Source organism: Prorops nasuta, unplaced genomic scaffold (assembly GCF_024137725.1).
Source record: "Prorops nasuta isolate Cenicafe-Biocafe unplaced genomic scaffold, Cenicafe_Pnas_1.2 PNAS00005, whole genome shotgun sequence".
NCBI lineage: Eukaryota > Metazoa > Arthropoda > Insecta > Hymenoptera > Bethylidae > Prorops > Prorops nasuta.
Window position 1 is genome coordinate 6142152 of NW_027116802.1, and position 14439 is coordinate 6156590.

Sequence of the window (14439 nt, forward strand, 5' to 3'; positions counted from 1 at the left end):
GCCCGACGCGTTGGCCTAGCTTTAAGCTTGCTGAGCCTGGTCTGGTCCCTCTCCCCCCCTCCTCCACCACCTCCTCATCTCCCCTACTTTTTCCTCTATTATTCCCTTCCCTACCCTACCTTCTTTCTTCCAAGTTCATTCCTACAACTTTCCGACTATTTCTTCTATTCCCCTCCCCCCCCCCTTCTTCCATATTTTCACGCACCGTACGCTTCCTCTATAAATTTCAAAGAAACATTCGTGCACTCCACAGCCTACCACGCTTTTTCTCCTCTATCAACGGCTCAAAAATATCCTCCGCGATAGAGATAATTGGGTTAAATACATTTTCGAAAAGTGACTAAATTAACGAAATGTTTACCGATAATGATACACCTGTTTGCGACTACCTATCCGTACATGCATGGAAGGGTCTGGCGTGCAGCACACATGTTTTATAGGATTGTGTCTGGCAACCTGTCGGAACCTGCACTAGCGAGAAACACACCTCGACATTACCAGACCCAAGCATATCTCTTACTTAGCCGATTCTTCCTTTTGCTCTCCTTTTATTTCTCTCTCATTTCTCACGATATTTCTATTTCTTTTTTACCCCTCTTTCGTAATAATGCTGCAGCTTCTGCACAAACATTGAACCAAAGGACTGCCAAGGAAAATCGGTCGGTTTTCCCGCAAGAAAGCTTTTCTAAATTGTTAAACACACACGTGCCAAATAATTATGAATTTTCCTGCATGAAAATTCTTGAAGCGAATCATTAGGGAAGCTCTGGTTGGTCTTGGTAGCCCTTGACACACAATGTTGTGCAATGGAAGAACATGGAAAGCGCGCCTAGATTATAGTGTCGATATTATATGCAGTTACGTCACTTCCACGAGTCATACGACTGGTTGTAAGATATACAACATGCACTACAAAATAGGACAGAACTAGTATTAATACATTTTATTACAATTTGAACATTTAGACGCGTTTTCCTTGTAAATGACCAGTTATCGTGATTTACAAGGGTCGATACGCCTTCGCAGACCCTATTATCGTTGGAATTGCATTCCATGGGACCCGTTATCAATCGTTGTACTCGTAATTTTGGTGAGGTTGAAAAAAACCTTTATTAAAATTTCAATGGGGAGGGGCCCCTCGCAAGTAGATGCAGCCCTGGCAATCCGCGTGGAGAGCCGCGCCCGCCCAATTTCTGCCGTGCCATAATGTTGAACTTTTTACAAAAATTACGTCATTTTGCAAAAGAAAGCTGCGACAATACGTTTCAGTAGCCGTAAACGAACGGCTTTTACCCACTTTAGCAAATGTCTTGGCGTACTTCGAGAGATTTCTCGATTATCGGGTATCACGGGACTACTTTGCGACGGGCGTAGTAAGTCTCGACGGTTCGTAACGCGGCATTCGCCGTAGCGACAGATTCGAAACACTCGCGAAACGATCCAATACCTATGCCAACTATGTCTCGCGGTCTCGGCGCGAATTTCTCGCTCTACGCAATTTTCCTCACAGATTCAGACTGTCTGTGAGGAAACAAGGAAATTGAGGCGCCAAGTACATTTCATTTTTTTTTTAATCATGACAAATCACCTGAAATCCAAGATTTTGTGTATCTGCAGATTAGCTGGGATATCGGCGATATGGAATCTGGGAAAAAGTATCTCTCCTATTTCTCGAAGGGTCCCACGAAAAAAAGGGACCAAAGCTGTGGTCGATAGGCAGCTGGATGTTAGATAAGAAATATGGAGAGAAAATCAGATATTTTCTTCCGTCGTCGCCAACATCGAGACTTATTTGAACTATATAATAATTCTTAGAGAATCGAACGATTGAATTATTTTTTTTTTTTACGACATTTAATTGAAATCTTGGCTATTGAAAGTAAGTCAAACCTGTCAAATTTTTTTAGTTTTACCTAAGTACGGCGTAGGTTTAATCGGAAGCAAAACAAACAATAAGCAGATTGATAGAGAGAAAAAAAAACAAAACAAAATCACACAAGGATGTAATAGGGAAGCGAGATCACTTCTGGCAGTTCACACTTGGTTGGGTCGTTCGGTAGCTTTTTGGGACCCAAAGTCAGTTGGAAATTCGATATCATTGAAAATTGATCCAAATTCGCAGTAATGCTAAAATCCACAGGGAGATACGTCAGTCTCTAAAAGGGACGGACAAGTTTCTTTTTCTCACGATATTCTCCTCGAATTGAAAAAAATGACCAATAAATTTAGGATGGAGAGAGAAGAGAATTTCGGCTATTGTACAAGAATATTTTACAATTGATTTCTGCTTTATTTAGGATCGAGCTACCGAGAAAAAGAGATTGCTGAAAGAAAATTCTTTGGGATTAATGTGTGTAGAGGATTCACCGAGGTACGCGATGTGAATCTAAAGGGAAAATTAATGCAAAAAATTTGGATAAAGTGGGAAGCCGTGCGTATACAATGTATAAAAATCTTATTCCTGTCTCGGAGGTTTTCGCTAGAAAAAAAAACTTTTAAAAGAGCATAAAATTTAGTGGTAAAATCATATAAAACTTTCAGCAGACCGACATTCTTGTGAATTACGCAAATTCCGAATCTCTAAAGCTTATAACGCCGGTGTTATTAGAGCGTCGTTAAATTGTCTATCACTGTGGTGACTCTTTGACAAAAAAAGTAATAAACACGTACACAGCCAGAGTTTGTTTTGTGGACGTTAAAGCCTCCGAACGACTGCTATTCAGGTAAAATTTCAAAAGTTACTTTTTCAACAACGCTCTATTAAACTCGGAATTTAATGATTTAATAAATGCTTCAAGGATCAATTTTTCATTTCACTTCTGCAAATAAATTATTAATATTGCTTCGTAAGATAAGGATAATAATCGCGATGGCTTCTGGGCCCACCGTACCAAAGTTACATATAGAAAAAGATAAGCGCGAAGAGCGAAGGTAAAAAGCAGCGTAGAGGGTCGAGGAAGGGGGTTATCCGACTAAAAATCAACAAATAGGTATCGATAGTGGCAATCTGGAGGTTCGAATTGATTCGTTTCGTAAATTGGTCGCGCCGATGGATGGCGTTTTGTTCTTCGGTTGTGCGGAGCATTTAAAAGTTGGAGAGTAAGAGAGAATGTAAGAAGAAAGACGGAGAGAGACAGAGTCCCGGTCGTTACGGGACTGTCAAAGACGCGTTCGGAATAATCCATCAACCTCCGTCGGCTTTCCTCGCCACGAGATCCTCCAGATAATTCCCTCGGGACTCGCCCGGAAAGAGGGAAGGGGTAGGGGAGGTGCAGATTTGTCCTTGCAGACCTGCAAACTGTACGGCTTAGCGTGGCTAGCTAGATTTACCGAGGATCGCTTCATCCACCATAACCTTTACAGCTTTGGACGAACTTTGCAGAGGAATCGTCACAACTTTTTCCATCCCAACCTCTTTGGAAATGAGCGTTTTACTGCGGGTCCTTAAAATTGAGTTTATCGCATTTCTTTATAGGTTTGAAGGTTTGGATGTAGGTGAGGAGAGGGGAGGGGGGGGGGGGGAGATTTTATTTGGAAATTGGGAGCAATCGGTGTCTGGTGACCGTACTGGCGGTACTGGCTGTGGCTTGTGTGTCTGTTGAGGCGAGGAGATCGGGCGGGCAGCTGAGAATTGGGAAGGAGAGGCGGCAGGGGGAGGAGAGGGGGGAGTCTCGGGACCCGGGACCGGAGACGACGATGATAGTGAAAGGAGGGATGAGGATCCGATCCCAGGCGGGCCGGCGCGGCGCGGCGTGCGGGGAGGGAGAGGCATGCGCGACTTGGCACTCGCTTCACTCTCCTCTCTCTCTCTCTCTCTCTCTCTCTCCGTATTCCGTATGCCTCCACTTGGGTGTCTTTCCTCCTTCGATGCTGCTTCTCTTTTCCGCCACCACGTGTGAATAACCGGGTGGCAAATGACCGTAGAGCTGCAAGGTCAACCGCCGTCTGACTTCGGTCAACGGATTTGCTGACGTCACCAGCGCCTACACTACTCACTAGACTTTTTCCAATTTCCCTATATTCACCCTAAATCCTGTCAACAACTTTTCCTAGACCCCCCGAGTCAACGAATCTAGCCCTGTCATCCATCCGGGATCATCGATTTTACACAAATTCAGCAGAAATTCATTTACTTCCGGTTTCCTGCCCCCCCCCCCCCCTCTTCTAAAATACAGATTTACTCCGATTCATCGATCCAGCGATCTATCGTAATAATTCTCGAGATAAACAACGACGAAGAAAGTATATTCTATATTCGTGAGAAAGCAGAGGTTATTATTGGGAAAACAGGAAAAGGTTTTCTTAAAAAGATATTGCGAATAGTCCCTGCAGGGATCCGTAGGATTGGAAAACAGCGGTGGTTAATCCTAACGGCACGGGATGTTAAGGGGCGGCATAATAAATCCTTTTACGACTGCAGGATAAACTGTCACAGTCCTTAAGTACTCCTCCCAAAATTTTCTCTTTTTCCCCGGCCGCCATCTTGGGTCGCCATCTCGCAGGATCGTTGTGCAAACATATTGAACAATACGTTCTTTTCATCGTTTTCATTCCATTCGCGACGCTCCTAGCAAAACGTGCAAACACGCCAGCCCGGGCGTTTAAATGTATTTGATTCTAGCCTGTAATTATAGAGGTTAGGTTTCGAAACAACGACAAAGACCACCGCCAACAAGCGCGATCAAATTAATGGCGATGGCGAAAGAAAAAGTTGAAAATAACGAAAGTTGTTTCTTATGGGAATGGAAGAACAAATTGTTGATAATATATATATATATACAAGTGGATAAAAACACTATCGACGATCTTTATCATTGACGTTAACTACCTGCTTTGAGTTTCGAATAGTGTTAACATCCTTATCAGCCTTTGCTTTCCAGCGTTGTTAGCTTTGCCCGAAGATTAACAGCTGGAAGATTTGTTATCGTTACTGATCCTCCTCACGATCTCCATACGAGTTCCCCAGTCTCCACTTGGTGCTGGTACAATCTCTCTCTCTCATCCGACACCTCCGAATGCTTCAAGAAAATTTCATTATTTGCTTAGGTTAATCTTTCCATTTTATCATACAAATAGACCAGCCAATCTTGCGCGCTAGAATATCAAGTAAACTAAATAACAATTGTTATAAAATAAGAACAATATTCCCGAATACTCACACCTCGAGGACTCTGCACGATCATCCCTGATGCAGACCCCATTAATACTTTCCAATCTCAACTCGATCATATTTACTAATATATTCTCTTTTCTGATGTAGTACCAAACCTATACATTTATTCCAGCACATTCATCAAGCTTTAAAATCCAATAATCTTCCTATATTTATACTTCATTGGAATAATCCCACGACATGATTTCTTTTCTACGATTTATCTTTGTCAAATTTGATTTATAATATGTAACTAATCCAGTCATATTTTCCCATCATTTTCCCCCATGAAACTGGATCATTTACAGGTGTTCCGCGACAAAGCTTACTAATAGAGCGATAGATTTCTTTTGATTTTTCTCTCCCTTCTTTCCTTTTTTCTCTACGGTAAGGATCGCTCGGATGTCTGGAGGGATGCGGAGATCGGGGAAGATGTCGAAACTCTGTGGGAGAATTTGGGACGAGGAGGTGGAGCGGTTTCTATGAAGGCGCCGTAACTGGCCTTGTTACACTCCTTTGTCGGCCCCTTTCGTTTCCGGAGAGGCTCAGTTGCGAAATATTTGTGAACCCTTTTTCTAGGTAGGAGAGAGAGAGAGAAAGAGGAGAGAGAGAGAGAGAGAGGATACATCTACCTGATATTCAGTCCCAAGCTGAAATCGCCTGGATATACTATCGGATAGTGCCGGTCGATTATTTCGAGATTTACGGGACGACATCTGGGCATGATTCCCGAAAAGGGCCTTTCCTTGCATTTTCCATCGGTCCAACCCTCACCCCCCGACGATATTTCGTCCTTTCCACTCATTCTCCACGCTCGAGTGCCACTGGGACCATACCATCGCACACACACACACACACACTTTCGTCCGTAGTGCGACAGTTTTATGAATGTCCAGCCTCCCCCCTCCCCCTTCCTTTCTTACTTTCGCGTTGTTGTTAGCCCCTGTATATCAAACACTTGTCGAATCCATGTATCATCAATGTCTCTATCCCCCCTTTCATTTTATCAAACATTTCGCTATTATTTATATATTCATCATTATATTAAACATATATTTCCATTCCCTTTGAAAAATTCATTCCTATGTTTGAAACGAAATTCGATGGGTTCGTGATATCCGTTGTTCTCCCAGTGTGATATTCTTGAGGTTTACCTTGAATTTCGGGAGTATTCCTCTCGGTGTAAATATCTACCTTCCTTTATTTAAGTAGCTTTCCATCGGTGAGCACGAAATAAGCAATAGCACAAGTAGTCAAAGATAAGGTAATTAAACATTCCTGGAGAATCTTAAAAATTCTCGGCGCCTATCTTATCAACCCACTCTAATATTATACCTGGAAAAAAAGATCGTGCTATCCTCCGGATATTATTGTTAACTAGTTCACGAATACTATCGTTATTTGTTTATGACGAATTTTATCGAGATACGAAATAAAAAAGGTCCGCTACGCCTATAGAAAGAGTATGAGAAAATGATGAGGATCCTGCTCACTGTCAATTTCGAATTTGGCCAGCCCAAACTCGTTGACCTCTTTCTCACTAGGCTTAAATCCTTTTAAAGTACTATAAAAACCATTTCACAAAGGATAGACCAAAGGCGCCACTCTTTTATAACGATTTTTCGAGATTTTACTAGCAGTAATTTATGTGACGGCACGTTGAATTACTGTGAAATTGATCGGAAGCCTCTTCTTACATTGTGTTAACCGAGCGGAATTGCTCTTTCCTCGGGCGAGTATCAGTTACATTTTTTTCACCCTTTTCTTTCACCAGGACACAATAAGTGCTCCCCAGGAGAGACACTATAACTTTATGGCGCGTTTACCATTTTTTCTATACATGTAAGCTAACCAAATCCTGATTCTCTTATACAGAAATAAAGCGAAAATAACACAAGTTTAAAAATTAGTTTAAAAGTACACCCACACTGGATAAAAAAATATTCAAAGATCCTTTTACCCTTGCTCATCGGGAATGAGACATTTTCACAAGCAAATCGATAAATTCTAATTTCGCTAGGATTGTAAGGCATGAGAGACACGAGAGAGTTGGAGAGAGAAAGAGGGAGGAGGAAAGAGAAGAAAGGCCTTCTAAGAGGTTTTTCTGAGAAACGTTAAAAAGGAGGGGAGTGACTTCTGGTTAAAAGGCGAATATCGGTAACAATATTTGTCGGCCAATCGGCATACGAGGGACAGCTTGTTTTATTAACGCGCACGTTTTAAGGCGCTAAACAGTGACTGAAATTTCTCAAGGAAATAGAGGGGCGGAATGAGATGGAGGTAGAAATATTTCAAGAGGTTTCTCCTCGCGAGGTTATTGTCGGGAGAAGCGACTTTTGGCCAAAGTGGATATCAGTAACAATTTTTGTCGGATAATAAGCGCTCCGGGAAGCACTTATTTTATTAGCGCATGGTTTTATTGCATGGTACGACTTACTCGGTACTGACCTTCGTCCTATTAAGTCATAAATTGCTTCGAGGGTGCAGCTTCTTCGCTGTTCTGTTCGGTGCTGTACCGAACGGTCAAGCTTTCATCTCTGCGACGACACGGAGGAAAAGACACTCGAAACCAACTGTGGAGCATTCTTCCAATAGATTCCTCACACCCGGTCCTTTTTTACGAACTTTTCACAAATCTGCTGGACATCCCACCATAAACACTTCCCACCCGTAACACGCCTCTGTTTGCTATTTAAACTCTAATGCGGCACATGGCCTTTCTTTTCTGGGAATTTCCACAAATTCCCACCATCTTAAAATCTCTCCTATATCGTGTCTTCTTGCATCCTGCATTTTCCAAACTTCATTATTATCATCTTACTATATTTCAATTTATTTTTTTTCTTAACCTATCATTTTTTAATTAGCTATAAATAATTAGCAAAGAAAGTTTTTTTTATAAAATTGCCAACATTGGGCTTTGACTGGTTCTATATAGGATGGGAAAAATATTATCCAATCGTGCGCCTTATCCAGCGTTACATTTCCACTATTTATAGGCCATAATCTTAAAAGCTTACGCATTCTGACAATGATATCGCCAAGATGATATATATACTTATGCAAGTTCCATGCAATTATTTAACGTGATCGCTACATAAGCGGACTACACAGTTAGCGGTTATTTTTTTGCACTTTCGCCGGTCTATCGGAACTCATTTTTTCTTATTAGCGTTGATTCGACGCTAATTAGCCCGTTCGTGATACCTTTGAAAAAACTCTGCTCTTCAGCAAGCACATTACTCGAATTTTTTCCACTCGTTAAATGCTCTCGTTCAAAGATTTAAAGTCCCCGATATTGCTTCTTGCGTTTAATCTTAGGTGAACGAAATTAGCTGATAGCCTTTTTTATCTTTGTGGAAGCTTATCGAGTAAAGAAGGGGGAAGGGTGTGTCGAACACTTTTCTAGTATTTCTATGCTGTAGATTTATTTTCATATATCAATCAACGGGAAGCTCTTCCGAAACGAGCATCGACTCTCGTCAGGCGTCGAGGTTTAATGATTAACATGAAAATTCAACGAATTCTTTTTTTTCTTCGTGTGAGAATTAGATGGGACCAGGATATAAGAGGCAGTAAATTCGGTGAATGTGAAAGGGGAGGAGATTTTTCGAAACCGACGGAAAGCGTGGCCCATTCACGGCATAGATAAAAACTCACGAGATATTTAATTGCCAGTCAGAGGCGAGTCGTCAATGTTGGGGAGTCGGATTCTTATCGTCGTCCACTTTTGAACTTTTCCCTGATAAAACTTTTAACGTTTCAGCAACAGTTTAGTGATTATCGCTGAAAAAACTACATAATTCACGGATATATATCAACCTCTATTTTTTCTTCGTCCTTCGCATCAATGACAAATTTTCATCTTAGATACCTCGTCTACGAGATTGATGTAACTTATTAAAAAGATTAATGTACTGAATTCTTTGTACTCGTTGAATTTTTACGAGGCTTTGAACGAAAGAGAAAGATATGGAGGGGAGTTAGTATACGAAGTATATATACATATATCCAGTGTACCGAACAATTTCCCTCTCGAAGCCACAATGTTCAACGAAGCATGTGACAGGATGTGCCGAAGATCAGGATCTCGCCTGACTTAATTGACTAATTAATAAGGAACCCTAATTACCGGACCTGCATAGCGCCACCATTTTTAGATCCCCTCTCTCGTTAAATGAAAATTCGTAGGTTATGCTTGGCTGCTTTTGCTCAACCAAACTCCATAGTTCGGATTTCGTACGTACATTCTACGGTGTTTGTGTGTGTATAAGTAACCCCAACTGCATAATTGACAATCGGTTAACTTATAAAATAACCATGAAATTGCAATTAAAAATAATAAAATTATCCCTAGATCTCCAAATCAAGTTTAATTAAATATTCTTTATTCGCCACAAAAAACATTTAATAAAATAAAGATAAGGTATAAAATTATCAAAATATTTTCTATTCGACTGTTTGTAAATTTACACATATGGAGATTTATGAAGGCTACAGTTAACCATTATATATAGATGCAGACTATAGTGAGGGAACAGAATGAAAAACTATAACGGGAAATGGAATTTTCTCGGATCGTACAGTCTAGACTGTATTTATATGCCGAAAATAAATCGTTCATGAAAACAACGGTGTTAGTTGTATTATTAAAAGCGTTCTGGCTGTTAGCAGGTAATCGCACCGTTCTACGCCCCTCGAGAATTTCAAGTCAGGTAGAATTCCTTTGTGCGAAATTCCGGGCGTCCTTTATTCGTGCGCGGACCCAAACTCACCTTGGGTCCGTTTATTTTCATTCGATGACCAGAGTCGACTGATCCAAGTAATTGAGGTATAAGTTTTAACAAGGCTTTCGTTAACGAATCCCAAGTCCAATTCACAAATTCCCTTAAGCATAGTCTTATATTTATATATTCATTTTCATTTACAATCCGATTTTCCCCACAACGTATCCCCAATATAACCGTAATAACGTCCCCTTCATCTCAATATGCTCGGTAAAATTCCGAAGCCTCAACGACAGTGCTATATAAATAACAATTATACACGTATATCTATATAGGTACCTACCATATATATATATATATATATACACGAATGGAATACTCCGCCTTAATAATAGACATATAAATTCTTGAAAAATGTCAATATCTTAATATTTATGAGCTTAATTGTTGGGCGACTGAGAGAAAATGCTTAAGATTTAAATTTTAGATGGCGAATTGGCAGCCATTCGCCACTCGAACCGCAAAAACGGTAACTTCGCGGTTGAATGCACTTTTCCCTCGGCGTTGTGATTTTATCAGGGCGCACACACGCGCACGCACTCTTGCGTAATAAGAGCGCTCGATACACTCATGCATTCACGCGCCCGCACACACACATACACGCTATATCGGGGTGTATCGTGCCACGTATAGTTCACGGTAAGACATTCATTACGCAATAATCAAGATTATCGCCCGTTCAACGAGTGAATGAGAAAATTTACATATATCGCGACACGTGGGACCCATCGTTGGATTCATCACCAGGAAATTGTATCACGCGATTCATGAATTCAAATGACCATTATTAACAGTTAATTCGAAATCTTTTAAACGCTAGAACGTGTCTGTCAGTCATACGGATGGTTTAACATTTTTCATCGAGGTTTCTTTCGAAGAATCGAGGAGAAACTAGTTGAAAGTTGAAATTGGGGAAGATTTGTTGGGAAAAGTTGGAAAAGGGTGTTTGGGGATTGATATGGGAGGGGTTGAAGGTGGCGAAAACAAAATAGGGTGTAAGTATCGTGAAAGGGTCCTGGCCCGGTGAACATACATACAGGTGTCGTCTAGACTGCTTTATCAGACTTTCCTTCTCTTTCTGGATTGTATATAGAAACCCAAGCAAGAGAAACCAGATCGACGAGCCTCGAGAAAACCAAGTAAGAGGAAGAAGAAGCAGAGGGAGACAAAGGAAAGGAGACGAAAAATGAAAAAAATAAACCCTATATATCGTTGGGGGTTGGCCAGGGGGTGCGAGTGCAAGGAGGGGAGGGGAGGGGAGGAGGGAGAAAAATGAAGGAAGGGCCCGAGACGCGAGTCGGAGAGAGATGAACAAAGGGAAATGTCTGGAAGGTAAAAGGGGGGTGGGCAAAATTTAAGTCCGAAAAAAGGGGGGCGGGAGGGAAGGAGTAATTCGGGCCAATGGCAAAAATGAGACAGCGTGGAACCAGTTCGGGATGCATTATGCGACTGGGACCCTAGCTTCGGGATATAAAGGATAAAGAATAAAGGATAAGGGATAAAAAGGAGTGGCTGTCCTCCGTAAGGATAAAAGGGGGAAATCTCTCCCTCTCTCTTTCTCTCTCCTCTTCTTTTTCTCCAAGGACTCGTCGTATCCTGCAAAAATCCGTTGCACGCATCGTTTGCGCACTCGCGCGGAAGACTCGCACTCTCTCTCTCTCTTTCTATTTTTTATTTTTTATGATCTTTTCTTCGGGTCTTATTTCATACATGTGTATATTTGTATGCAGCTGAGAAAAGGGATTACTACTGCAATTCGCCCGGAAGCTCACCATCCCCACCACCTCCTACTCCTCCCTTTTTTCGGACGCAAAAATGACGACTGAATGGAACCACTGAAGATCGGGCCTAAGCTAGCGTCTCTCTTATTATTGCTGCCAAATCATCGTTTCCTATAAATTTTCATCGTCAATTTTTCAATTCAATGATTTTGTAATAATTCCAAAAAATTGTTAAAAAAATTCATTCGTTGTTATTATATCCACTATTATTTATAGTTACCGAAGTTTTATATTGACTTTGATGCATTATTAGCAGTATATTCTTAAATTTCCCACTGTGCAGCTGAAGAAAGAGGACAAATGCCAAATGGACTGAAGGAATTAACGGTATTAAGTAGGGTTTTCCCGAAATGTTAGCTACACATCTGTTCTATGGAGAAAAATAAAGTTGACCGGTCACAGCTTGCGAATAGGAATATTTGTACTTTCGGTGTGCCGCTGTAATAAAAACATTAGAACACGTAGCACGAGGATAAAAAGAAAAGGGTGGCTGGCGAGACACTCGAAAGCTGTGGACTTTGGCACTCCGGAAACCCTTTGAGGGAGGAAACGCTTTTGAGTTTAGTGCCATTTAACTTGACACCCTTTAATCGGTCTCCCTCGAGAACCACTTTAGATTAACTTTCAAACTCTCCGGTAACAACTCGCTCATCAAATCTTCTATAGAAACTTTTCTCTCTTTCTTTTTATACTTTTAAATGAATTCTTTTTTGCCACCAATTACAGTCTGTGAATAGTTACGAATATTTTTCTACAATGTGTTTGCTATATTCAATCTTACGATAGTTGGTCGGACGTACATACTATGTATCTTCTTTCTTTTTCAGCAGATTAAACTGTAAAATGCTTGTTTTATCACCATTTGATTTTCGTACAAATCGTCATATTTATCGCTCCCTCGGTTTATAGCGTAATTAATGTTTCTAATATCCAATTCGTGGCTCGGCCATCGAGGAAGAAGGATACAATTATTACAAAAGACGGACCTTGAATTTTATTAGATACCATAGATCATTGCGCAATATATTACGAAGGCACATTTGAACATAGCATTAAATTATTCCAACGATGCCAAGTGAAAGAAAGGGATAGGTACGTAGAGGAAAAAGTAGAGGGGGAGGGGGGTATTTGTGATAATAAATCAGCTCTCTTAGCAGCTAATAGGGGCAGGTGAACACAGAGTAGCAGCCTAGCAGCTTGTTGCATGTTCGGCTTGAAATCTTTTTCTAATATCAATCATACAATCTCAATTCTACCTGACTATTCAAATGCCTTTACTTATTATCGTGATTTATTTATTTGTAGATAGCCTTATAGGCTTGTACTTTATTCAAACATCAGCGAATTAAGACGAAAAATTGTCCTTCTCTGATATTTGATGCATCAAGAAATCTCGCTTCTTTCAAGAATCCTGTATAGTAAAACAATATTAAAAATAAAAAGATCAACATAAAATATCCAGAAAGAAACAGAATATATAATAGGCAAAGAAAAAAAAATAATTTACGAAATCTAGAGATTCAAAAATTTAAACACTTTCCAATATAAAACCATATATATACGAGAATCGAGATCGACGGGCCTGAAAATGGGGGTAGACGTATAATTAGCGGTAGTATCGTTAAAAAGAACCTCTCATCAGAGTACTCGCCAATGTTTTAAGGCCCCGTTCAAAGTGATCGTTATAAAATTGTTGCTAGCTTGATTTGCATAATCGCGAATCCAGCAATGTGATTAGCCACGTGTATATGAATTATAATTTAGTTTATCGCAAGTGGTGTAAGAGCAACAGTGAAAATTTGGATTTTCGTTTCCCATTGGAGATTTTTCACTATTCGACTGGAACTGGAAAAAAGGCTTATCTGGCAAATTTATCGTTGAACTTGCATAGGCTATCGTAGAGAACACATCGGAAATTTCTCGAAAAAGTCTTTGCGGGTATTTTGAATGATAATTCTCGCGTCACATTAGTAGCCATTACGAAGCCGACTAGAGGGACCTCATGATTATCGAGAAATCCGATCTTTGATCCAGCACTCTAGGTTTCCCAAAGCTAGCGTGTTGTTTCTCTGGAAATTTCACAAAGAAGACTTGGAAGAATTTTAATTCGACTTTGGCGAAGGGCCTCCTCTGTTGGAAATTCGATTTTTAATGAACGATTAACTTTCATGAGTTTCCCTAAGATCATCGAACGGATGCTAATTTCTTTGGTCTCGTTACGATCTTGAAATCTTTGGGAGCCTCGACGGATGACCTTGGCTGTGAAAGGATATAGAATACCTACCTGGGTAGAGAGATGAGCCAAGATTGGTGCGTTATCGTTTAGGCTAATCGTCGATTAATTTTCAGTCAAGTTATATGTGTATATATATAGTATATAATATTGTGTATGCGGCTTATATATATATATATATATATATATACATAGTGGAATTGAAGATTCTATCGGGACTGGAGGTCTCCGAGGCCGAAAAGGAGCCTGGAGAACAGGAGGCCAGGTGCGGTCCCGGTCCACAAGGGGGAAAAGAAAGAACCAGTTTTTTTAAGGGTCTCTTTTCTTTCAATTCGTCGCGACGAAGGGCACCGCAATCGCGTTTCGCTTTCCTTCGCCAGTGGGAAAGTTACACGGTGCATGTCGATTTTGTATTTGCTCTCGACGGTTGGCGAGCCTCTTTTTTCTACAACCACGCAACGTACAATATCGTCCCTGCCAAACAGC